This window comes from Cavia porcellus, unplaced genomic scaffold (assembly GCF_034190915.1).
Source record: "Cavia porcellus strain 051 isolate PalLab524CR breed Dunkin Hartley unplaced genomic scaffold, mCavPor4.1 scaffold_26, whole genome shotgun sequence".
Taxonomy (NCBI): Eukaryota; Metazoa; Chordata; class Mammalia; order Rodentia; family Caviidae; genus Cavia; species Cavia porcellus.
In genome coordinates, this window is record NW_026947509.1 from 49,228,168 (window position 1) to 49,252,821 (window position 24,654).

Genomic DNA, 24,654 nt, shown 5'->3' on the forward strand with positions numbered 1-24,654 from the left:
AGCTGGTAAAGATGCTGTATCAGGACACAGGAAGTCTTCAAGTGACATAAAATTCATACATGAAATAATACTAATTGAAAAATTAATGAAACTCTCTTGGAATTCAATGTATTTCTCTCTTCAGATTTTGTGAGCTCAACATTCTTGCTCTCAGAGTGGATATGGCCATTCATCACTTCATGGTTATCTGCTAGGACCTTCCCGATATCTCTGACCCTCATATACTGCTTTTAGCCCACACGGCACAGTGGTGCTACAAGCAAATGAGTTAGATAGAAATATTACAGGCAGTCAGACAGAGCTAGGTACTCAAAGGAGCCGGTGGAGAAGACCAGATACTTTGCAACTGTGGGGTAGACAGACAACAGACACCTCAAGATAAAAGATCAAACAAATACACCCACATCCTAAGGACTGACATTCTAAACAGGTCTCTGTTACCCTGAGGAAGCCAGGAGTCACCATCCCAACCCCTCCAGGAAGAGTCTCTGCTCTTTAAGCGTGCCCGCTGCTACATGACTCCCTTCCGCCCTTCCCCACTTGTTCCGATTTACTCAACTTTACTTGAGCAATTAATCTTACTGGTTGACCACAGTTGTGTCCCACCTCATGCCCATCTTGCAAGTTCCCATGTTTTCCCCATCTTTGACCCATCTCACCTCATGGATTTGCACTATAAAAGTTCTTTAAAAAGACAGAGACTTTGGCAATCCAATCCGGACCCCTTCTGTCTCTCACTCAGACAGAAGCTTTCTTTCTCTCAATAAATATTTCTGTTCCTAACTTCCACTGCTTCTAAAATTCATTCTTCAATTTTAGAGAACACAAACTCATGTTAAAAATACAGTAGGTTGGGAGTTACATTCCCCTATATCAGCAGAGGTAAACATTGTTGAGTATGTTAGATGTAAATGAAAAAAATACCAATTTTTTTAAAAAGTTAGAAATAATATTCATAAATGACGCTTTTTATCATTTTTTCTTGTTGATTCTATATGTCTTGTAGCTTAATTAGCTGGTTTCTCTTTGATGAAATATATCCAATTTATTTCTTTTTGCTCTATGATACTTTATGTATTGTTTTATGTATTGTTACTTTATTTTGCACTTTATAAAATACACTGAATGACTGAATGAATGCTTACAAGATTATTTGGTGGCATGGTTCACATTCCCTTTCCATTGTCTGTCTCAATTTTTTTATTCAATTTTCACCCATTTCTAAAATAATGCCTCAAACTCATCACTATCACAATATCTAAATCCCAATTTTCTTCACCTTTCAACAGTTCTATTGAAGTATTTTCTACATTTTGGTGCTTTTATCAATTTTCTTTCTAAAATATAAGCATCATTATATTACTTTCTGCATAAAAATGTTTGATAACATAATTTTCTTTAAACTAAGGTCAAAATATCCTAGAACATACAAGCCTTTCTGAATCTTGTCACAATTTGCCACTTGATTTATAATCATTTGTATACATGAATCTAATTATTCAATCTCACTGAAAGAATTCAATCCTGTGCAAACTCGCTATCACTCTATTTTATCACAGGACACACTGTAGTATAGTGGGTAAGATCCCAAACCCTAAAGCATATATACCTATGTATATCACAGAATCTGGTACAATTTTGAAATTACAATGACTGTGAGTTCTCTACACAGTTTATGTCCTTTCCTTCAGTTACCCAGGACATACTTGCTCGTTCTGGAAGATTCAGCTTAACTAACCATCACTTCCTCTAATCTGGTTACCTATAACATCCTCAGTTATCATCCCATAACAATGTCTGCATATTTATTATAGCATTTTATCATGTATCAGAGTTATAGTCTGTTGATTTTCTACCTACACCTCTACAAAAGTGAGTTATTGGACTGTAGAGCCAGCTTGTTTTTTTTAAAGTATTTATTTTTGGTACTGGGAATTGAATTCAGGACTTTGCACTTGCCAGACAGGTGCTGTGCCACTGAGCTACAACCCTGGCCCAAACTGTTGTTTTAGTAACCCCACTGCCTAGCTAGTATAGTGCTTGGTATAACAGGTAATTTTTCAGTAAAGACTTGTTGTACTAAAATTAACTCAAAACATTAAAATTCATTACTTAAAACACAATATTGGACCAAAAAACTCAACTCCGATATGTAGCAAAGAAACATTTTCCAATTGCATAAAAGTGTAATGTAAAAAATAAAAATAATAAAAATGTGTACTTATGTATCGTCCCTTTGAAATAGTGTTATAAATTTACAAATTATGTTCATAAATGTTATCTTTCATTCATGATTTTCAGACTCTTTAAAGGTACTTTTAAAAGAAACACTACAAAAATCTGTTCACTATCACATTTAAAGTTCCATGGATATAAAAGACTTATCTGAGCAAATTTCTGGTTATAAATGTCTTGAGAACTGACAACATTTTAAAAGATATTTATGACATAGACTTACATTTTTAGGAAGAGTTCGGTGTGCACTATAAAGCCTTATTTTTTGAATATTCTGCAGTATCCATGATTTTGCTTTTCTTTGCTTGCTCTAAATATTTCCTTTATTTTCCAATATTACCACTCTGTACATAAGTATCTCTGCAATTGTAATAGATTTTCTAAAATTTTAATTAAAAGTTGGTCCATTTAGCATTCCAAAGCTTGGGGATAAAGAGTTGCATTTTAATCCATGTCATTATCCCTACCAATTATCTATATTTTCATTGTATTTCCAATTATCAGTGGTCATAAAAACATCAATTCTTTCCCAAGGATATACCAATCTTGTATAATATCTTTTAAAGTTTCATATTTCACTTAATTGTGGTATTGCATTGAAATTCACTGTCCTAATTCACACTCTAGACTCTTAATAAGAGATTTTTATACTGAAATTATATTTGTTTGGCAAGCTCTATTATTTGGAAACTTAGTGGTATACCTTTATTGAGAAATCTTTATTATTTTAAAAATAACATTATGAGATATAGTGCTGAAATGAAAGATTTATAAAGATTTAGAAAATAAGTTATTGCAAAATAGAAATTCTGATCTCATCAATACATAACATGTTCTAACAGACCAATTTATACTGATTAGCATGTTTGGCAGTAATGTGACAGTGTTCCCATAAATAAAATGTAAAAATCCATATGAAGCACATACATTACAGAATCAAAAGGGGATTTTTTTCCAAATCAGAATACAACTTCCGTTTATAAAGGAACCAGCCAAAGTTATAATTTTTATTATGTATTATGTTGCCTTATCAAAACAAAACCACACTGAAAATATATTGTCTCAGTTTCCACTTCTGTTAATTTTGTTAGCATTAGCAATAAATCTTGAATCAATGGAATTGTGAAATCAATATTGGGTGTCGATCAAGAAAGAATATTTAAACTAAGTTGATTTTTCATTGTCAGTGTAAAGAATTTCAATTATTTGTTCGGCAAACAACTATTTAGTTTCTATCATGCAGCCAGCATGGTGACAAGTTCTGACTTGTTCTCTTAAGAATTCAGAGTTTCCGGGGCTGGGGATTTAGCTCAGCGGCATAAGCACCTGCCTTGCAAGCAGGCAGTCGTGAGTTCGATCCCTGGTACCGATAAAAAGGGAAAAGGCCAAGGATTCAGAGTTTCCTATGAGAATATATTTCTAAAAAGTTATATCACAGCACAATTAGTGCTATAACTGATGCTGTACAATATTCCAGTAGCACTAGGCAGGAAATGACTACCTGTCCTTGAAAAAATGGAAAGACAGATTACAGCACAAGCAAAAGATGGAAGAAGCACCTCATAGGGAAGTAGAAAGGGTGAGAAATTCAGAATCATTACCACGTTTAACCTACTTGAGTTAACTCTCATTCTTTGGAACCATACTCTAGTAGTTCATCAATTTGATCTGTGCCAGTGACCAGCTGATTAGACATCACCCCTTCACCTTGTACTTTTTTGGTTCTTGTTTTATTTTTCATTTTTTCAGGACAGGGTCTTGCTATCCAGTTCATGCTGACACTGAACTCATTATGCAGACCAAAGAGGTCTCAGACTCTTGGGGATCTGCCTTGACCTCCTGAATGCTGGGATTATAGATATGTACCACTATTTCCGTAGTGCATCACAAGTGTGCATTCTAAATGGACTTTTCCAAAATCTGGACTTTGACATCCAGGAGAAATGCTTTAATGGATCACTCAGACTCCAGGAAAATTTCAGAGTACAGAACCTTATCTTTGCTCATGCAATACATCTGTATAAAATCACTCTGTAGCATGAAATACAAGATCTTACTTCAAATTTTATTTCAAACATGCATAAAGGAAATCTGTCTTAAACACAAGTTTCATAAACCAACTATATAGATTTCTATTGGAAACAGTTATTTTTTAAATTCTACCTTAAAAGTTAAATTATGATGATTCTAACTGAAACCAACAGCTCTAAGTATTCTTTATAAAATTCTACCAATGTTATGTTATATTGACAACTAAAACCAACATCTCTATACATTTCTTACTATTATTAAATACAGCACTAAACAGAGTAAACACAGAATCATAAGACTACATATGTTCAGAAAGAAAGTCAGCTAAAAAGACAGATTATCCAATATGGAAAAAGGTACTAGAAAATGCAGAGAGTACAGTGAACAGGTCTACAAATAAAAATCACCAGATTAAATAAGGATACATTTTATTATTACGCTTTCTGAAGTCAGACATATATTTCAATAATTGCTCCTAATGATTATTCATAAATGAATTATTAATTAACTCCAGACTAAAAATATCATTCCATGATTGCTAAATAGCATTCTCTCAAATGAATGTGTGTGTGTGTGTGTGTGTGTGTGTGTGTGTGTTGTGTGTGTGTGTGAAAATACAATATTCTTTCCCATCAATTAGTAACACTGTAAAGTCTTGGTGTTTGATCTTGTTATAATTAATGCTCACTTCGTTAGCACATGCCCACATGACAAATTTCAACATTCAGATTCATGGAAAAGATATTGTTAGTGAATCACATTTCAGTGAGCCAGGCAACAGGATTCTACGTCTACCTATGTATTGTTCTGCTTGGAAGTCTATGCAAATATCAGGAGGAAAAAAAGGGTTTTTAATGTCTCTTGAGAGCACTAATTGTCTGAAAATCTAGACCTTTGCAGAGATGTTCTGAGTTAAGAGTATAATATTCCCTTAGGTTGTATAGAAAACAGATTCACAAATGATCAGAAAACCTACTTCCTTTTAGGCTTTACTCAGCAAAACATAAATTCAGTTTATTTCAGAACACTTTAAGCATCAGGTTAATACATATAAATGTGACTACATTTTCTCAATGATCTTCTCCCCAAAACGGAAACCCACTTATAAGTGATGTCCGTTTATTTTTTTCTATAGTCTTACAATTACAAATTTATTTTCCTTGTGAGTAAAACACACAATGTATTGCATATGTGCTAGCTCCCAGTCCTCACATTTTCATGTAAATGTCATAAGGTAGGAAAAAAAAAAAAAAAAAACAGACTCACTTCAATCACAGACCTACAATGAAGAAAATATTTCTTAACTAGATAACCAAAAGAATGAACTAGCAAATATTACCATTTATGATAATGATGAAAAACAGTTGTGCTAGAAAGAGAAAGCTCTAGGGACTTAGAAATTTTGTCCCTCAATTGATGACAAAATGAGGACAATTCAGTCAGGGCAGGAGTGAAGCATTCATTTTCGCAAGTTGTAGCTGCTATGACACAGCTACATTAAATCTTTCTATTTTAATATAACAAGATGCATATTTTCTTCCCATCTCTCACAATTGCAGTCATAAAATCAGATCTCACCGAGGAGCTGCAATGCTCAGAGGTAATCATGTAAACATGCCCTCAAGAACACACTTGACCTGTGGTCACCTACTTTCCCCAAAATATGATACAGTCTGTAGCTTCTTGCAGTATCAGGAAATTCTGTTAAAATTTAACAAAATTATATTGGGTAAGATGGCAATAACAACTTCTCTGCAATTCGACATGATCCTCCAATAATGTATAAACACAGAATATGAAAAAAATTACCAAAATTCTACTAAGAAACTTTCACTGTTTATATATTCTCACATAATTTATCTTACGCAATGTATCACCTAAAATTAGTAAATTTTGTATACCATATTTTGAAGGAAAATTTTAATTTGCAACAAAAGTAGAACTAGTTAAGTCTCCCAAGTCACCATGAACTATGTATAATTATACTTTTATTTGTTTTATATGCAGATGACATTTTCGTTGCTCCCAAATTGTCCTTACAATCAACAGTGAAAAATTTCTCATTCATATATTCTTGTCCAGTGAGTTGGGTTTTCTGCATCAGAAATCACAAGATGAAATAATTGAGTCCAAAATGTCTCTGGACACTTTGCCTCTAGAAATATATGAATTATAATCACAAATCTTGGCAGAGGGGAACACACATGCAAGTCCTTACTCTAATCTTCAAGAGTCATTAAATTAAAAGTTTTACATCAAATCAACTGAATGTGCTAAAAATAACTTCATGTTTCTTAAGAAAGTTTTCGTTTTGCTAATTATGTCTATGCACAGTAATAATGGACAACTGTGATAAAGCCTTTAATTTCTTTTGATTAATAAAAAAAATCTTTCAGTAATCTGACTAAACACTGAGATTCACTTTTGTTTTTCACCTACACACTCAATTTTATTCTTTTCCTGCTCTACCTCTTCTCAGTCATCAGCTCTACATCTTATTTCTAGAGTTTTGCTAATTTTATTGTCACACTATTTATTATACATTGCTTAAAGGGAGGCTTTCAAAGGAAGAATTTAAAATAATTTTGTGAAGATCATAATTGTCCCAATAAACTACGTAAAACTTAAGTTTTGACCACTGATCTTCTCTGTTATCTCATTTTCAAAACCCAGAATATCTGTTCACGGGCCAGGGTGACATCTTACAGTAGGTACAGTCCTTTCATTTTATGAACGAGAACTTGACATTGTATGTGACATTTCTGTAATGTCCTGCCCTGACCCACAGGGACACAGCATCCTCTGCAGCACTTCGGCCAGCCTGCATCTTTCGATGAGTCATTTGCCTTTCATCTGAAACCAAAGTAATTCAGCCATTTCTTTGTGCGCTCAAAATTAATTTGAATGGAAATATAAATAATTTATTGTAATGTATAAATGTTTTTAACACCAAATACATCAAATTGCCAAAACAATGTTTTATGTAAAAGGTTTTTAAAAACCATACAATGCGCAGTCCATATTTCTCACAAAATGCCTACTCTTTAAAGCTATGGCATGCATTGTCATGCTGAAAATACAAATATGGATAAAGAAAGCCAAATAAAATGCTTTAAGGGTAAGATGCATGCAGGTCACGTTTTTTTTTTTTTTTTTTTTCAAAAAAATTTATTTCTGAAAGCAGACATATCTGCGCTTCTTTGGTTTGGTTATTAATATTTCATTAATTTTCAAGCTACTGCAAATTCCCCTTGAGATATCATTAATAAAACACCATCCAAATCAGTAAGATTATAGTCAAAATAGCCAAACTACAGAGCCTGCTTAATTACCTAGAAATGTTAAGAGTGCTGAGTACTTGCTTTAATTTAAAGAACTGAATAATCCGATGCTTTGATGATTACAAAGGCTCTTTAGCTTGCACTGTTTTGTCAGTAGTTTTAATTATTTCTCATACTTTTCCCATTTATTTGGGGTCTTTATTTGTCTTTTAGAATAATAATGAGCACTTTCTGAGAAGGAAGAAATGAGCACACAAATACACACAAAATTTAAGAACAAATACACAAGTACTTAATGTTCACATCAGACTTTTTATCCTCACTTTCAGCCCTGACAAATACATGCTGTGATTAAAGAAAGAAGTTAGTAAATTAATAGAATTATTTTTTCCCAAAATACTCAAGTTTCTTGACATGCACAAATCCTTTATTCATTCTGAGGTAACAATTTGCAGATTCTGAACATTCCCTTATAGACACAAGTGAACATTTTGGATTTAGATTCAAAGCACTTCATTTTACTCTGTCTCACACAGGGCCACCCAACAGGTGATGTCACATCCATTTAGAGAACAGCAATGTACATTTTTATTTGTCATAGTGTAGCTCTATAATGTCTCCATAGCCTCATGAGTGTCACAGGTGATTAAGTCAGGAGGACACCATATTCATCAGTGAATTAGTCCCTGAATGACTTTCAAGCTGATTTGCTGTTAGGAGCTGTGGCTTGCTTAGAGGTGACCACTTTGAGCACAAGGGTGTATTGCTGTCACTGGCTTCTCCTTTCATCTTTCTGCTTTCTGGTTGCCATGTGATGAGGACCTGCCCTCTACAATGGCCCTTCAATTATCCTGTTTCTTCCAGTTGACCATGAACTGAACCCTTGAAGCAAAATACACCCTTCCTCCTTGAGGGTCTGAGAGCTAGTTACTTTGTCCCATTCCTATGAAAGTAATGACAATATCCACTCCCTTTTAAAAAAGTATTTCCTAGTTGAAATCCCAGGTTTTCCAAGTGTTTACTACTAAACAGACTACTGATGTAAAGGATAGTAAATTGCTCCACCTTTATTCATTCAAAATAGAACAACTGTTTACTTAAGGAAAAAGACATATATGTATGTGTATACGTATACACATACATAAGATAGCTAAGATGACTATACTACTAATTCTATCAGTTCTTGGAGAGGAGCAGTTAATACTCATATGATCATATGAATTTTGCATGTGTGTATCTGGTAATCTAAGCAACTCCTTTGAAGATAACAATGTGCTATATAATAACAATTGTGAAATTCTTATCATCTCATTTTGAAGGCCGATCTGGTTATTGTTTTGGGTTTGTTGTTGTTGCTTGGTTGTCTCTTTTGCTTCTTGGTTTTCTTTTCTGTATCTTTTTTTTTAAATAAAAAAAATTGAACATTTGACTTTTATACATTTTAGCCTCCTTTTAGCTACATGAAGTCTTATGGGAACAGGGCTGGACAAGGGCGTAGATAGATCCAGTGTGTACAACTTTAGGAACAGTGCCATGAAGGAAAGTTCCTGATATGATCTTCTTCCTTACTCCTTGCCAATATGCTTTCTAAATTTTTTGACATTTAAAATTTGAAGAGTTGTTCAATGACTTTATCACTGCTCTGATTAAACTTCAAACATTTCTATTGTTTTTCAATGTTGTAAAAGCCATTATCAGTGGTTTAAAATTATTAAAAAATTTAAATGGGAAAAAAAACATTGAAAATAGTATTTGAAGAAAACATAGAAGTATGAAAATTGTACAAGTTTTGAATGGAGACAGCATGGATACAAATAATAAGAAATACGATATTCATCAATTTTTAAGTCTTTTGCTTAATATTTCAATCTGGTATACAAAGATACCACTGATATCTTTGTTGATTTATGTGTCTACAGTCCTATAAGAGAAACAAATATAAGAAAAAAGACAAACTATGTATCCACACTTAAAATGTACAAAACCCTTTAACAATCAAATTTGCTTTTTAAAGAATTTAGCTTAGGGGCTGGGGATTTAGCTCAGCGGCATAAGCACTTGCCTTGCAAGCAGGCAGTAGTGAGTTCGATCCCTGGTACCGATAAAAAGGAAAAAGACAAAAAAAAAAAAAAAAAGAATTTAGCCTAAACAAATAAAAGTGTAATTTTATTAGCTGATAGTTAAACTTTGCAATAGTCATAACTGTAATAATGAGAAATTACAAACCAATTAAATAAATACCTGTAAGTTTTTCATTAAGCAAATTACAGAAAGTTCTCACAGTGGAATACTGCCCGATCGTGAGCAAAGCAGGCACACAGACCTAAACACTACTGTGAAGGTGTGTGTCATACTGCTAAGCAAAATTTGTGTCACACAGCACAATGGACTGAATGGTTTGATTTAAATGCTTATGTGTTTAGTTTTGCAAGCCAGAAAATCTGTACAGGAAAATCCTGGACCACGTTGGGTTAGGGTGTTTGGAAAAGAGGAGAGGCTGGGAAAAAGGATTACAAAGTAAAGTTGCTATTTCTGCACAGATGCACCTATATCATCTGCTTTTAAAGAACTACATATTGGTGACATACATTAGACAAGATGGTAAAAACAGTTTCACCAAAAAGACACGAGTAAATAAAGCTCTTTGCCTTGTGGAGTGTTTGCTGTGCTGTCTTCTTGCAGCAAAGAGCGATTCCCAGGGAGCCCCTTACCATGACGCTCTGGTTCCTGGGACCTCAGGTCTCACTACTTTGCTGTTTTATCCTCTTCTCTTCTAAGTACTGTTCCTCTTCCCAGTTCCACCAGCAAACCATTCTTTAATAGTAGCCATTGCTTGAAATGCTACTCACATTGTCAAGTCTCCGTTTTACTCTCTTCTGGTTTTGCATTAAAAAAAAAAAAAAAAAAAAAAAAAAAACCTGCTAGGGCGCGTACCACAGGATGGTATATATTGTATAGATCCATGTGTATGCCTATCGTCTTGAGGAATCTCTAGGCCAGTGATGGTGTAACCGCTGCAGCTTTCGATGATACAAACAGCGCACCCCAGCACACATGCTGTAGGTTCCTCACTCCTGCTTCTGTTTCTGTCTTTCCACCATGTGGAGCCCAGGTAATGTACATAGGAGATGTCCAGTGAATGTTCTCAGATTGCTTAATTGACCATAAATAGGGAGGGAGCTCAGTTGTTCAATGAAATGATAATGCATACTGAAATGCAATTTATCCATAGTGAGGTTTACATTCAGATCTTTAGGGAAATGGTATTACAACTATTCACACAAAAACAAGAGGCACAGCAATACTGTTAATATTTAAACAATTTGGAGAAAAATGATGCTCTAGAGGAACATATTCATTGCTAATGCAGCAGCATTAGTGTGTTATTAAAAACATCATAACTAAAAGTCTGGTCAAGCTAACAAAGTTAAGAATCTTAAATTCCTAAAATGTTTTAGTGCAGCCACTTGGCTCCAACTCAGGGCTTCTATCTCTTCTATCTAGAGGTAGCAGTTCTAGTAACTGAAGGGACCAGCCAAAAATATCTCATCAAGTCAATCTTTATGCAATCCATCATCAATTCTCTGAAAGCCAAATGTACCACCTACTCCTTCATACCGTTGTGTTGAGCTCCAAGCAACTACTGATCATATCTCCACACTTTTGCCCACTAACACAAATACTGTTCTAGGCTGGGGATATAGCATAAGCTCCTGCCTGGCAAGTGCAAGGTCCTGAGTTCAATTCCTGGTCTCCCGCCCCTACAAAAATACTATTCTTCAGAAAGGTAGAAGACTGAGATATAATTTTCTTGTGTCTGATGTGCAGAACAGAAAACCTTAGTGACAAGTCAATCTGTTTATCTAACTCTATCAGTGGAAACCCACTCATTATAAATCCACTCATTCTAATAGTATATAGTTGTGGAAATTATTTGCAAACTGGACTTAAAATATCTCTCTTTAAATAGTAATTTTCACCTGGGAGTGTTAAACTCTGGCTTCCAAAGCAACAAAATTCCACCATTACAGTTCCACCCATCCTGTGTCTGTCGGTTCCTTTCAACCAGCGCTATGTACCAGGGCAGAAAACCTGAACACTGATTGCCATAAACTTCCCTTTCACCTCCGTGTTCTCATGTTATTCCTAACTAATTTATATTCAAGATCTTCAGGTAGTGTTCTTTTTCCAATTGATCGCTTCTCCTTTCTTTTTCTTTCTCTGGCTTTAGCTCTGAAATAGCAGAACTCTACACGGTTAGCTTTCTAACACCTGTCTTTCCTGAAACAGTGCACCATGAAAGTGTACACCCAGAATCTATTCCTTGTCTTTTTATACTCCATTATCAAACTTCCATTTGTTTTTATAACTTACACCCAATCTAAGTTTCTGAACCATAAATTCAGATTGTAAACATCACCTTCTACAAAAAAGTCACTTAAAAAAAAATCACTGAACACCAGAGAATCCCAGATTACTGAATAATGTCATTTAATCAAACTTCTATAAAGGTCTCTGCATGCAACATACGATGTATTTTCAGAATTTCATTGTCCTTCTGTTTGCAACACCTGAACATTAAGTGTGAAGTTTTACCATGCCCGTGTCTGTATTTCATCTAACAAAACAGCTGGGTGTGGTCATGCACAGCTGTAATCCCAGCACTCGGAGGCTGTGGCAGGAGGATTCCTTCCAGTTTGAGGCCAGCCTGGGCTACTTAGTGAGTTCAGGGCCAGTCATAGGGAGATCTGTCTCCAACCACACACACAGTCGTCTAACAAAATGTTAACTTTTTGTCCAAATAATCAATAGCTAATATCTACATGTATTATGAGGACCTGAATTTTTAATTAGATTAAATTAAAAACATTTGGCATGACACATTTCAAATTTTTTCTGTCAAATAGAATAAATTGTGAAACTTTAATGAGATTATCATAAAATTACAGCAGCAACAACAATAACAATACTAGACTGTTTCTTTTTCTTTTTTGTTTTCATTTTCCCTGAAGAATAAGAATATTTAGCTCTGGGAACAGAAGAGAAACTAAATTAATTCTGCTTCATACATGTAATTTTGGGGAAGAACACTAGATTTATGCCTTACCAAATGCTTATACTGATATAGTTCTTAACATTTTAATCCTTTCAAGTTAGTCTTTAAAAAGGATTATTATATGTATAATGGTTTTTGGTTAAATATTTAAATTTAAAGCTTCTTCTAAGTCAGTGGCGCCCTCAACATCTCTTCAATTTCAATCTGTTTATAATTATCTAAGGATGGTCTAACCAGAAGTTATAATTTGTTACAACACATAAAAAAGATGAAACTCATATTTTATACCAGAGAGAAAGTTTAGAAGGTTAACATTTCCTGTCCTAGCCCTGAAAGAAAGTCAATAAATGAATCTGAGGCCTTCCCCAGGAAAACTAAATCTTTAGTGATAATAAAATCTATTTTGAAATTGTACCTATTAAAGAAAACAGGTAGAACAAAGAATAATGATAAGACTGCTGACAAAATACACAATTCTTACTTTAATCTAAAGTGAGTTTTATCATTTTTATTATTCTTACACAGGGAAGCAATATTAGTTAATGAACGATTCTTAATGACATGAAACTTTAAAATTCATGTTGATACTATAATATATGAAATCTATCTTTCACTAATTTAGAAAAAGTTCAAATTAGAGAAAAATTATATGTCAGTAAGGAGACTCTAGTGATGAAGACAATTAAAATCTTTTATAAATTATCCACAAAATTTTAGTTTTAATGCAAAGGGCAATAAATTATTTACATTATGGACTCCTGTGTATTTTCTTTTCTGTTCCCTTGGTCAAAACACATTCTTCCCTAGTATCTGCTAGGTCCTCTGTCTTGTTTTTCTAGGTCTCAATGCAAATATTTGTTATCTAACTATATCTATCTATCCATCATCCATTGACTGACACATTCATTCACATACCCACCTCATTTTCTCTCTCTCCTTTTCTTTCTCTCATTCATTCATTCATTCATTCATTTTGGCAGTAAGTGATGGAACCCAGGAGCTTGTTCTACCACTGAATTGAATAGCACTGGACATCACTTTTGGATCAGACATTTCCTATCCATCCTGTGCACAATTACAAGCCCACCCCACCACCAACGAGGCAACCTCTGACCCTTTTCTTACCTCTTAATTTGTCTTTCCCTAAAGAGCAGAAGCTTTTCCCTCATTTACTACTATACTCTTATCATCAAGAATAATTTAATTTAAGATGTTTAGAGTTAAAAGCTCTAAACTCACTGATCTTTTTAAAGGGTTAAAAGAAATATAAGAGTCCTAGGAATAAGAATATAAGTCAGAAAAAATAATTACTAGAAACAGGCAATAAATATACCATCTGGGAGAAGGTGGCAATACAAATAAATTTTATGAGAGCATATAAACAAATGGAGAAATCCATACTAGTTTTGTAAAGGTCTCAACTTAACCTGCATTCTCTTTTTATTCCTACATCAGCTATTCACTCAGGCCATCCCATCACCATGGACTTCGTGTGGGCCAGTCCTTCGCCCTCAGCTGCCCGACCTGGCACTGGAAGGGAGTGGACTTGTCAGCCACTTACCAGGTGCACTGCAAGTGACGACCCGCGTGAGTGCCGACACACAGTTCTCTAACAGTCACTCTGTCCTCACCGCTTGCATTTCTAGTGCCATCTCCGTGAACCTCTAATCTGAAAGCCCATTCTTGGCTCTAGTCTTCAATTTATTTCTATCTTCTTTTTCTTTAATTGACTTTTTGTTTTAAAATTTCCACATTCCATAATAGTTTCAACATAACACACTCTGCCCTGCGCTGCTTTATTCTGCCTTTTAATAGAACCACGCTCCTATGTTGAGTCTTACACACGGGTCAGAAGTCTACTTTAATGAGAATCAAGGGATGATATAAACGTCTTGACCTAGACTTCACAAACAGAGCTGGAGAAGGGCACACGCATGTGCGCACGCACACACACACATACACCCCTCGATTGACCTCTATGATTTTTCTTATGCTGCTTTCTATATAAATCTACCTAATAATACTTGTTAATTGTTTCTGCTTTCCTCCCAAATTAGTTATAGTCTGGCAATCAATAACTTTTACATTGTACTTCTAAAATTATGTTTTGTTTAATCATCTACTATTATCACATGAATTTGTTAATGCAACAAAGCTAATCTATTTGTGGTATTTAATTTACTTGCTGGTTGTCTGTCTTCATTTAACAGAATAAAATACCCAGAAGGGTATGTGTTTGAATCTTTCTTTGTTTATTAATGTACCATAAATGCCTGACCCATAATGCTGAGAAAACTTATTTCCAGTTGTTGTATACTTTCAAATGACCCTAAATTGTTGCCGCTTCATTGCCAACTTATCTTCCTTCACCATGGTTCTCATTAATATTTTTGTAGACTATTTTAAGTCTGAACTATATTGTATCCCTATTATTTCCCAAGCCAACACAAATCAGAGACATTCAGATACGTGTGTGTGTGTGTGTGTGTGTGTGTGTGTGTGTGTGTGCGCGCGTGTGTATCAGGAACTGAACCCAGGCCAGGCTCTTGGAATTACTACATCCTCGGACCTTTAGTTTAGTTTTATTTTTTGAGACAGGGTCTCATTTTGTACTTCAGTCTTTCCTTGAACTCACAGAGATGCTTCTCCCTCAGCCTGCCAAGTGATGGCTTTACAAGTGTGCACCACCATGCCTGGTTTGTTTTATTGTTTGGTTTTTGGTATTTGTTTTTTTTTTTTTTTTTGCTTAGAAACTTTGCTTTATCGTCTCAAAGAAGACTGTTGTTACTATTCTCATTGTTTCTACTGCCACGCCACAACCACAGCACTTTATTTTCTGGGCTACTCTACCAAGAAAAAATGAAACTTCCTATATATGTGTGTGTGTGTGTGTGTATATATATATATATATATATATATATATATATGGAGCAAAGACTACTGAGCCATTAAAGAATAATGGAAGCTCAAGATTAACAAAAACATTTAAAAGATACATAAAATCTCCTAAGTATTGAATTATTTCCATATGAACATATTTATCTCTTTAAGCTCAGCATGTCTAAACTTTCCCGATTTCTCTGCTTCCTTTATTGAACAATACCTTGGCTGTTTCCTCTTCTGATTACCTTTCTTTCCTCCTCTCTTCCCCTCTCTTCCCCTCCCTCTCCTCCTCCCCCTTTCCCTCTCCTTCCCATTGCCTTTCATCCTTTTGTTCTTACTCCCCTCCTTCTTCTTTTACTTTTTCTTCTTCTTTCTTTCTTCCTCTTCCTTCTCCTTCTTCTCTCTGTCAAAGTCTCTCTGTCTTTCTCTTTCTCTGTCTCTCGGCTGAAGATCACACTCAGGGCCTTGCACATGCTAGACAAGAGCTGTACCACTGAGCTGTAGCCTTAGTCCTTAGATTATTTCTTGAATCAATTCCTATTTCATTTTTACTGCTTTCATAAGCCAGATTTACAGGATTCCAAATGACCTTCACATTGCGAGTCCACTGGATTTTTCTTTTTGGCCTTCTCTTCTTTGATTGCTCAAGAGCAGCTGTCCAGTCTTCATCTGCTCGATCTGTATTTGGCTGTCCAGACACCATCCTGTTGGTTTCCTTGATAACCACTCATTCATCACCCATTAGAGCTGCTGCTTCAACTCTTCATTGTTGGGATGCTAGAGTCAGTCAATGGATGCCTCACTTACACTACTGAGAGATTCACTTCAACTTTCACTCCTTAAAACTCCAAATACACACAGATCACAGACAAAAACGTATGTGTAGTCCAGATGTTTTAGTTATTAGGAGATTAACTGCTTCAAAGTTATTCTGAATAGCTTTGTTAATTTTATTATCATTTCAAATTTAGTAAGTCCATAACTGAGCCCCTGATTCTCTTGAATTTCTCTGATCTTCTGTAATTGATAATTGATATTTCATTTTTCTAGGTACAATGCTAAAAGGTTGGAATAGATCTTGACTATTTTTCTTCTTCAATACTCTATATTTAGTCCATCAGTAAATCTTATTCCATTAAAATACATCCAGGGCTCAACAAGTTTCAAAGGAATTTATACTGCTCTCACCCTGGTCCAAGTTGTCCCCATTTGTCATCTGTCATTAATGGGTGATGCTTACAGCTGACTGCATTAGCTCTGGCTCTTTCTTCCCAGGAATTTGTTATTCACAGAACAGCCTGCATGATCTTTTTAATGTTTATAATCTTCAGAGTACGACCATCACAATAACATCCCAAATGATCCTTTTAACACAGCAAATGGAATCACTTTGCTGAACTGCACATATTTGTTATCCTGTATTAGTTAAACAGACCATGGATTGAGTTGATTCTTAGAATTACTTTGAAAAGCTGTTTTCAACATGAATCAAGATGGCAATGATTTGGTTGTATTGTTGTTGTTGTTGCTATTATTGTTATTTTTGAGACAGGATCTTGCTATAGGGATCATGCTGGCCTTGAACTCACTATATAATCCAAACTAGTCTCAAGTTCACAATGATTTTTCCTGCCTCAGTCTCCTGAGTACTAGGATTATAGGCATGCATCAGTATGCCAAGTTAACATATCCTGTGTGTTTGTGTGTAATTATTTGTGCAGTTATAACTTCAGACCATTAATTTTATTAATAGGCCTTGAAAATAGAATATAAAGAACTAATTTGCCTATTCAAAATAGCTAACATGCTAAGATACTACTTTTAACGGAATAGTAATTTAGTAATACTTCTTTGGCAATATATTTCATGCCCTGTATTTATATTAATATTTTGCAAATTTTAATTTAAAATATAAACATAAAATCTACCTGTGGTACAAATGTTATCCATGATTTCAAAAAGTTACATGATTATCTTTCAAAAGATTGAAAAGTCATATCAACAACTTTTGTATCAAAAATATGACTGTTAATAGAATGAAACAAAAACCTGAAGAAAAACATCATTTGTAGAGTATGCTATACTCTTACATACAAACATATACATGTAGTATTTATTTTAATAAAATAGATATAATTTCATGAAATTATGCTCTTCCTTGTTACATAGATTTCCTGCTCAGAAAATCTATTAGTCCTAGATGCTGCGGTTTCATAAGTATATAGCTAGATGGGAATACAAAATAATATTTTATTTTTATAATGTATACATGAGTTATTTATATCTAGTTGGAAGAATATAAAAAGTATTTTTCAAAAAATTCATAACTAAATTGTATCTAATAATTTAAAACTTCAAAATCAAAGACATGGAAGCAAATTTATGATATTTGATATCTGAAGTTGACCCAGAGAGCCTTTTCCCTTTGTCCTTGCCTGAATTTGGAGAAAAATAAGGCAAAGGACATTCCTTAATTGTCTCATCTAGGCCTGGTCCTTAAAAATTATATATATATATATATATATGTGTGTGTGTGTGTGTGTGTGTGTGTGTGTGTGTAGTCTAAAGGACACAATACACTTTCAGAAAGAAAAGTCATGCTAGTATCTTGAGCCAGCTGGTTAAAAATGATATTATAAGGTACATTTCTGTTTTTATTTAAATTAATTTATGTCTTTGTTTGGTTAATTTGATATCGCTGATCTTCTATTCCAAGTCATCTGGCTGCAAGTATTTTATCTAAGGTAGTATAACCATTCTTGATAATGCACTACATAAATGGAATGCCTAATGACTGGTTGAAACATGTAATTCCATTGGTATTTCTTTTTATATTACAGTGTGCCTTTAGCATGGAAGATTTAGGAAGCTGTCTGGGGTCCACTGCTACCAGTCATGTTACGGTGGCATAATAGATTTTCTTCAAGTATCCATACATTATAAATGTAAGTTATTATGTATCTGACAAAAGTAATTTGTAGAGGAGTATTTCTCAAACTATTTACATGACATCCATTGAAACAGCATTTCCTGCACTTAGGGTGAAATGACCATAGAAATTTGCTAACCTTTCATGACATAGGGACTTAAAAATCCATTACTTGCTTTAAAGAAATGCACTACTTGACTCTTTTAATTCTAACCGCAAACAGCTATCCAACATTTTCAGGATCATTAAATTAAAAAATGATAAGGAAAGAAAATCATTAACTAATTTATATGTCCCTTCTAATGAGAACAGAATTAGTAATTACTTTTCCTGTTGAGACATCCCATGGCCAGTCACCTGCATCGAAAGCACATACCTACTGTTAAAGGTAGTGCACCCACTGACTTGAAGTTTCAAAAGTTCACACTGGTATTTATAGATCCACGCTAATGCCAGTGGCATAGGGTCTTCGTGCTTAACCATTCAAACTAATCTGGAATTCATTTTTTCCTATGCTGTATTTGCTTTTTTCCTTTTCCTAGACTTCAGCCATGCTTAGTTCAGTCCTTTATTGTAACATTCAACAAATCTTTATTAAATTAATGTGTGCATCAATTTAGAAATTTTCATCTATGGATCATGAGGTTCATGAAAATCCTAATAGTCAGTTATTATTACCTTAAATTTGATCTATTTCATTGAACAATTTATAGGGACATACATTAACTTCTTTAGGACTTCATCTGCTGTCTTTGTCGAAGTTATAGAATCCATGATTTAAATTTATCAGATCTGTTTTCACTTCATCCATTTCCTTGGTGGTACTGATATCACAGTGATATCTATTATTTTATTTCCACACTAAAATCATATTTTAAATTCATATACTACACCCACCAGTAACACCTTAGTAAAGTTAATATAAAGGGCAAGTTAACAGTTACCCTTAGAACAGAAATTATGAAACCAACCACAAAGCAGTTTTAGAATTTTAAAGAGATATTTTCTAGCCAAACAGACCTGTGAAATTGCACCGTATTGAGTTAACAGGATTACACAGTATTAAGTATGAAAAAAAAAACAATTCTCCATGTATGTGTTGATAAGAGTTCTTATAGTTTCTATGTTGTGGAATAAATTTAAAGATGGGTTAGTTTTACCAATAGCGTTATTGAATTTTAAATAATAGAGCATCTTTGGTAACTTGCATTTACAACCCAACATCACTTTCTTAGATTGTATGTCACACAGCATCATAGTATGATTGTGATGACAGTTGTCAACTGTAATGCTCGTCTTTACTGGCAACTACATTTTATAATATTGGTGGAAACTTGCCATATAGAATTGGGCAAGACAGAAAGGGAATGAACCAAAATTAAAAACTTACACTGTCTTTTTCTTTTAATTAAGTTTCTTGGTACAGATAGATGTACTTAATGATTACATTTATCATAGGGATTTTGTACCTGTACATGATATATCTCGATTCCTCTTTTCTTCCCGTTTCCCTTCCCTGCCTTCAGCCCCTCTTCCTCTCCTTACTCAAGGAAGTATGCCCACTGGGTCCTCTGCCCACTGGAGAGCAATGTTCACCCCTCCCCCTTTCATCACCATACTCGGTATCTTAAGCCTCTGCTTACAGAAGGGGCTGCTCTGTCCATAGGAAGCCAGGGCCACAGCTTTCCATCACAGGCAGGTTTCTAAATATAAACACACACAGAATCCTAGACTGTAAAGTGATTCCTAAATACAAGTCACATTTAAGAAGGAGAACTTTAGAAAAAGTAAGTGGCTCTTACATTCTGGATTAGAAATCCTCTTCAGACTAGCTGGGATTTCTGAAAATGTCAACACGGAGAAAGCAGTTGTTCTCTTGTCTTAAAATAGTACAGACTGAACACTTAACCTCTCTGCTGCCCAGTCAGAGTCTAATTACTGTTTATATTAAACACACATGCACGCACACACACAGCCAGTTTGGCTTTCTTATAATGGAATAGAACAAGAGGAAAATAAAACATAATCATTGCTATTTAAAAGTAAAAAGAGTAAAAGGTATTTATAGGGATTTAAAAGAATTATGTCAGGCAACTGCAACTCAATTTCTCTATTATAACGCTGGTCCTTCAAAGTAACTCTATTCTAAGGAATTACCCTGCAGGAAAGAGTTTATAACTATTCATGATGAGGGATAATTATATTTTCAAATTTTAGTCTTATTTTTAGCAATTACAAAGGATCTGGAAAGGACATGAACTCTGAGGACACTTAGAGTAACAGTCCCTCCACTAAGATTTGTCACATGTTCACTGTTTACGAGTAACCACGTTTATTTACTGGATACAGCAAGCCTCCTTTTAGAAATATAAATACACATTTGCTTAAGCTTAATCAGCAGAGTGTCCTACTTAGAGTGGCATTTCCTATTTTGCTGAGGAATATTTACAGGTCTATTGTCCCCTCCATTTCAAAGTTACACACTAAGAATTTGACTATTTCTAAGCCAACATCTCAGACCTAACTTACAATGGCTAAGCACTGAATTTAAGTCTTTACACTTACTGTGGCCCTATTTACCCTATCCCTTCTAGCTAGGTTAAAGAGAATGATTATTTAAAAATGAATAATAATCGATTCCTGGTGCCAAAAATTTTTTAAAAAATTAAAATTAAAAAATAAATAGCTGAGCTTCATTTTTCAAATATAAACAATCGAATATCTTTAAACTTGTATATCTTTCTCATTTTCCTTTAATTCATGCAAGCAAACAGATAGTGATAACAATGTTAGCACAGATGATTCTAACAATGCAGAAGTATCATGTTTTTCATATCAAATGCCTAAAATATGTGTTTTTTATAATTATTTATAGAGAAAAAAAGAAAGGAAATAAAATTTTAAAAAGCAGTAAAAGGGTACAAATAATACAGAATTTCAAGGAAAAAAATACAGTAAGATATCACTAGTTAATAGATTACATATTGTCATCTTTGAAATAGTTGTCCAAATTATAAAATTAAAGCATGTAAAGTGAACATTCATACAATGAGATTGCACACAATGCTGATCAATGATCCAACAAAAGTTCAGTAATATGGATTTCCATCCTACACACTCAAACATACATGCAGTTATATCCCTTTGACCATCTTCCTTTCCTCTCTTTTTAATAACAGTTACACTTTTTGGGTTTTTTACTCCCACAATTATTATTATTTTTTGGAGAGAATAAAACCTAAAGTGGCTAAACAAAACAGAGTCAGTTAGAACAAAACGATGGGCATAGTACACGATGTAAAAATCGAATATCAGGTGATCTAAAATGGTTACCATTGTGCCTCTTGCTATTTTTTTAAAAAGTTGCCTATATCGTCAGGTATAATAGAATTGATCAAAACAGTACAGAACAAGACCAATAAAACCTACACTGGAGACCTTACAGGATTTCAAAAACAGATAATAGTCAAACCATAATGGGCGTCATAGTACTATATCTTATTGCCTTCAAAGTGGTTGCCTATACCCTCAAACTTGATACTATCAAACAAAACAGAATATAGAATCATCAGACAGAACAAAATGGGGAGAGCAATACTGGGGTAAAATCAGGTTAATAGGAAAACAAAAAGTTACTATAACATGTCCCACTATTTTTTAATTTAGTTTTCCCTTAATTGAAAAAAAAAAAGTAAGAAAAAATAGATTAAAAAAGGATGGGATTGAGGTAAAAGAGGACATTGTATTAGAACAACACAGGTCAAAACCAAACTATTTAAGCATCATTGTGTTTGACTTGATATGCTTGATGCTATAGTATATGAAGTTATACTCAAATAATTGAAGAAAGGAGGAACTATGGTAACTACTATTATGTTAGATTATCTGGGGATGAAACACAATAGAATATGTGTTTTAACTCCTATTTTTGGCAAGTCCTATACCCTTGAGTACAGGAGTCAGATATTCTTAAATGCATTTTTTCTCTTATTAAACAGGGATTCCATTCAATGAATGCACATTTTTCTGTGATATAAGAAAGATCACCTAGTATGGAAATTCATCCGATCCCTTCTGGAGGCTGACAGCTGTACGGGGTTACACTGAGTGGAGTGCTGATCCGACAGGGAGAGTCAGGGACCTGCTGAGGGAGCCCAGGGAGACCATGTCCATGTAAGCACCGTCCACCTGGAAAGCTCTGCCGTAACTGTGCTTGGCACCCTGGCCACCTCACTACTTGCACGTGCTCAGTCCACCATCTGTCGTGTTTACAACATCGTCACCTCAAAGGCCGAGGTAGCATGGGTAACTGGAGTATTAATCATTGTGTAGGCATGTGGCATTTTTGGAATTGTCTAAGAAAACTGACAACCAAATAATTTTTTTGAATGTTTCCTCTTCCTTGATACTAAAACTAGTCTATTTTTGCCATTCAGGGAATAAAAGGTTGTATAAATGAGCATTATTTGTAAATTAGGGAAAATGGAAATTTTGCTTTATATCAATATTAGAGTGCTTAATTTAGTATGTTTTGACATTTTTATAGAAATGCTATCACTTGGTTATCATTGTATAGGTAATTATTTGATTCTGTCAGCAATTATATACCAATTTTGTGTTCCATACTTAATCGCATGCTTGTGAAAGTATCACGACTTTCTTGATTCATATACAGGATGTGGCTAATCTCTCATTTCTTCTTGTATTGTTTGGCTTGTTTGTATGAGTGCTTTAAATGTATCATCTTTTCATGGAGCTATTATGTTTTTGAAGTCAGAGATTATAACTTCATTTCTGTGCTCCCACAATGATTACTGTGAAAAATACTGAAAAGTTTTATTAAACGATTAATAATGTAAAATGTCTTTAATGAAAAAAATACAGCAGAGTTTTCTCCTTACACTTTAAAAAAAAAAAAAACAATTTTCGAGTATATATATAATACGTTAACAGTGGAAGATCTGTCTTCACTTCATTCCAGATGATATTGTAATGAATATTCATTGAAAGCACAGAACCAAAATATGAGCGATAATAAAAATAAATTAAATACAATATAATCTTAAACTTAACGATTATTCTATATAGCCAGGGGGCAAATAGCTATTGAAAACATTTTTACAGAAAGCTTTGGGGTTTTTTATTTCCCTTTACAAATACATTTTGAATAATTGTTATGAATCAAATATTGGAATGCAGATTCATTGTTTAATAAATTAAATAAGAAAGAGGAACAACTTACCTCTATATATTATCTGAATATAGCATACCATAAATAATAATCTGTAGTAATATGCTAGCTAAAAATAAAAGTAACAAAGAGAACCAACTCTAAAGTTAACTCAGAGTATCCTTTTATTATTTCATATATATTTTTAATAGTTTTTAAGGATTTAAAAATATTTTCTCAGTAAAATGAGACTAATTATCACTGAAGCCACAATCCACATACCACATTTCACAGAATATACTAAAAATTAATATGTGAACTTGCGTCCAGAATGTCTCATATAGAACCCTTCTACTGCATTTTCTTCTCCTTTTCCACTGCTTATAAAATTGTTTAAAATACCTTTCATTTATCTCCAAATTACCCTTTATCCACCAAAATTATCCTTTTACTCATCCAATCAATCAGATTCTTGAGAGACAGATAAATTCCAATACTCATAGTTTCAAAAGCCTTATCTGAGTAACAATATTAATCTCAATATTAACGTCAACAATTAATCAGTACATGATTAATTGAAAAGTATGAAAATAAACTGTACTTGCAACTTTATTTTAGAATCAATGATCTGAGTAATTATCTGGCGTGGGAATGCAGGTACATCTTAATCCCACAGTAACTAAACAAATTTGCTCAACGTTACTAAATTCTTTGAAAATAATCTTGGAGTGGGAGAAAAAGAATCTAAACAAAATTGAATGAACATTTTGCATCAAAAATCTCACTTTGAGTATAAGGGGAATTAAAGCACATCATACACATAAAGTTACAAATTCTCACCCCCTATTTCTATGGCAAAGTCATCAGTTTGCCATATTTTTGAATTAACAATTTAAATTTCTTAAATGGTTCCTATTCAAAGGGGCACTCAGGAAATTATGATGCTATTGAGTATTTAAAAAAAATTCAAAAAAATCTATAACATTTATCCTTGTGTGCACTGATTTATCTCCTAAATAATATATTTAAAGAGATCTGTGTTAAATACACATTTAAGCTTTATTTCATT

At 33.8% G+C, this 24,654-nt stretch overlaps 1 protein-coding gene and 1 long non-coding RNA gene across 6 annotated transcripts in view; both read right to left on the reverse strand.

Annotated features, from left to right (window-relative positions):
* The window catches only part of LOC134473314 (uncharacterized), a 61,965-nt gene extending 38,301 nt beyond the window's left edge, over positions 1-23,664 (reverse strand). Inside the window, exons 1-2 of the long non-coding RNA XR_010043521.1 lie at positions 20,218-23,664; positions 20,059-20,118 (exon numbers count right to left, since the gene is read on the reverse strand). This is a non-coding gene — a long non-coding RNA (uncharacterized LOC134473314). The remainder of the gene's footprint in view (positions 1-20,058; positions 20,119-20,217) is intronic.
* Erbb4 (erb-b2 receptor tyrosine kinase 4) overlaps positions 1-24,654 on the reverse strand; it is a 1,018,041-nt gene that overhangs the window by 406,972 nt on the left and 586,415 nt on the right. The gene's annotated exons all lie outside the window — the stretch shown is intronic.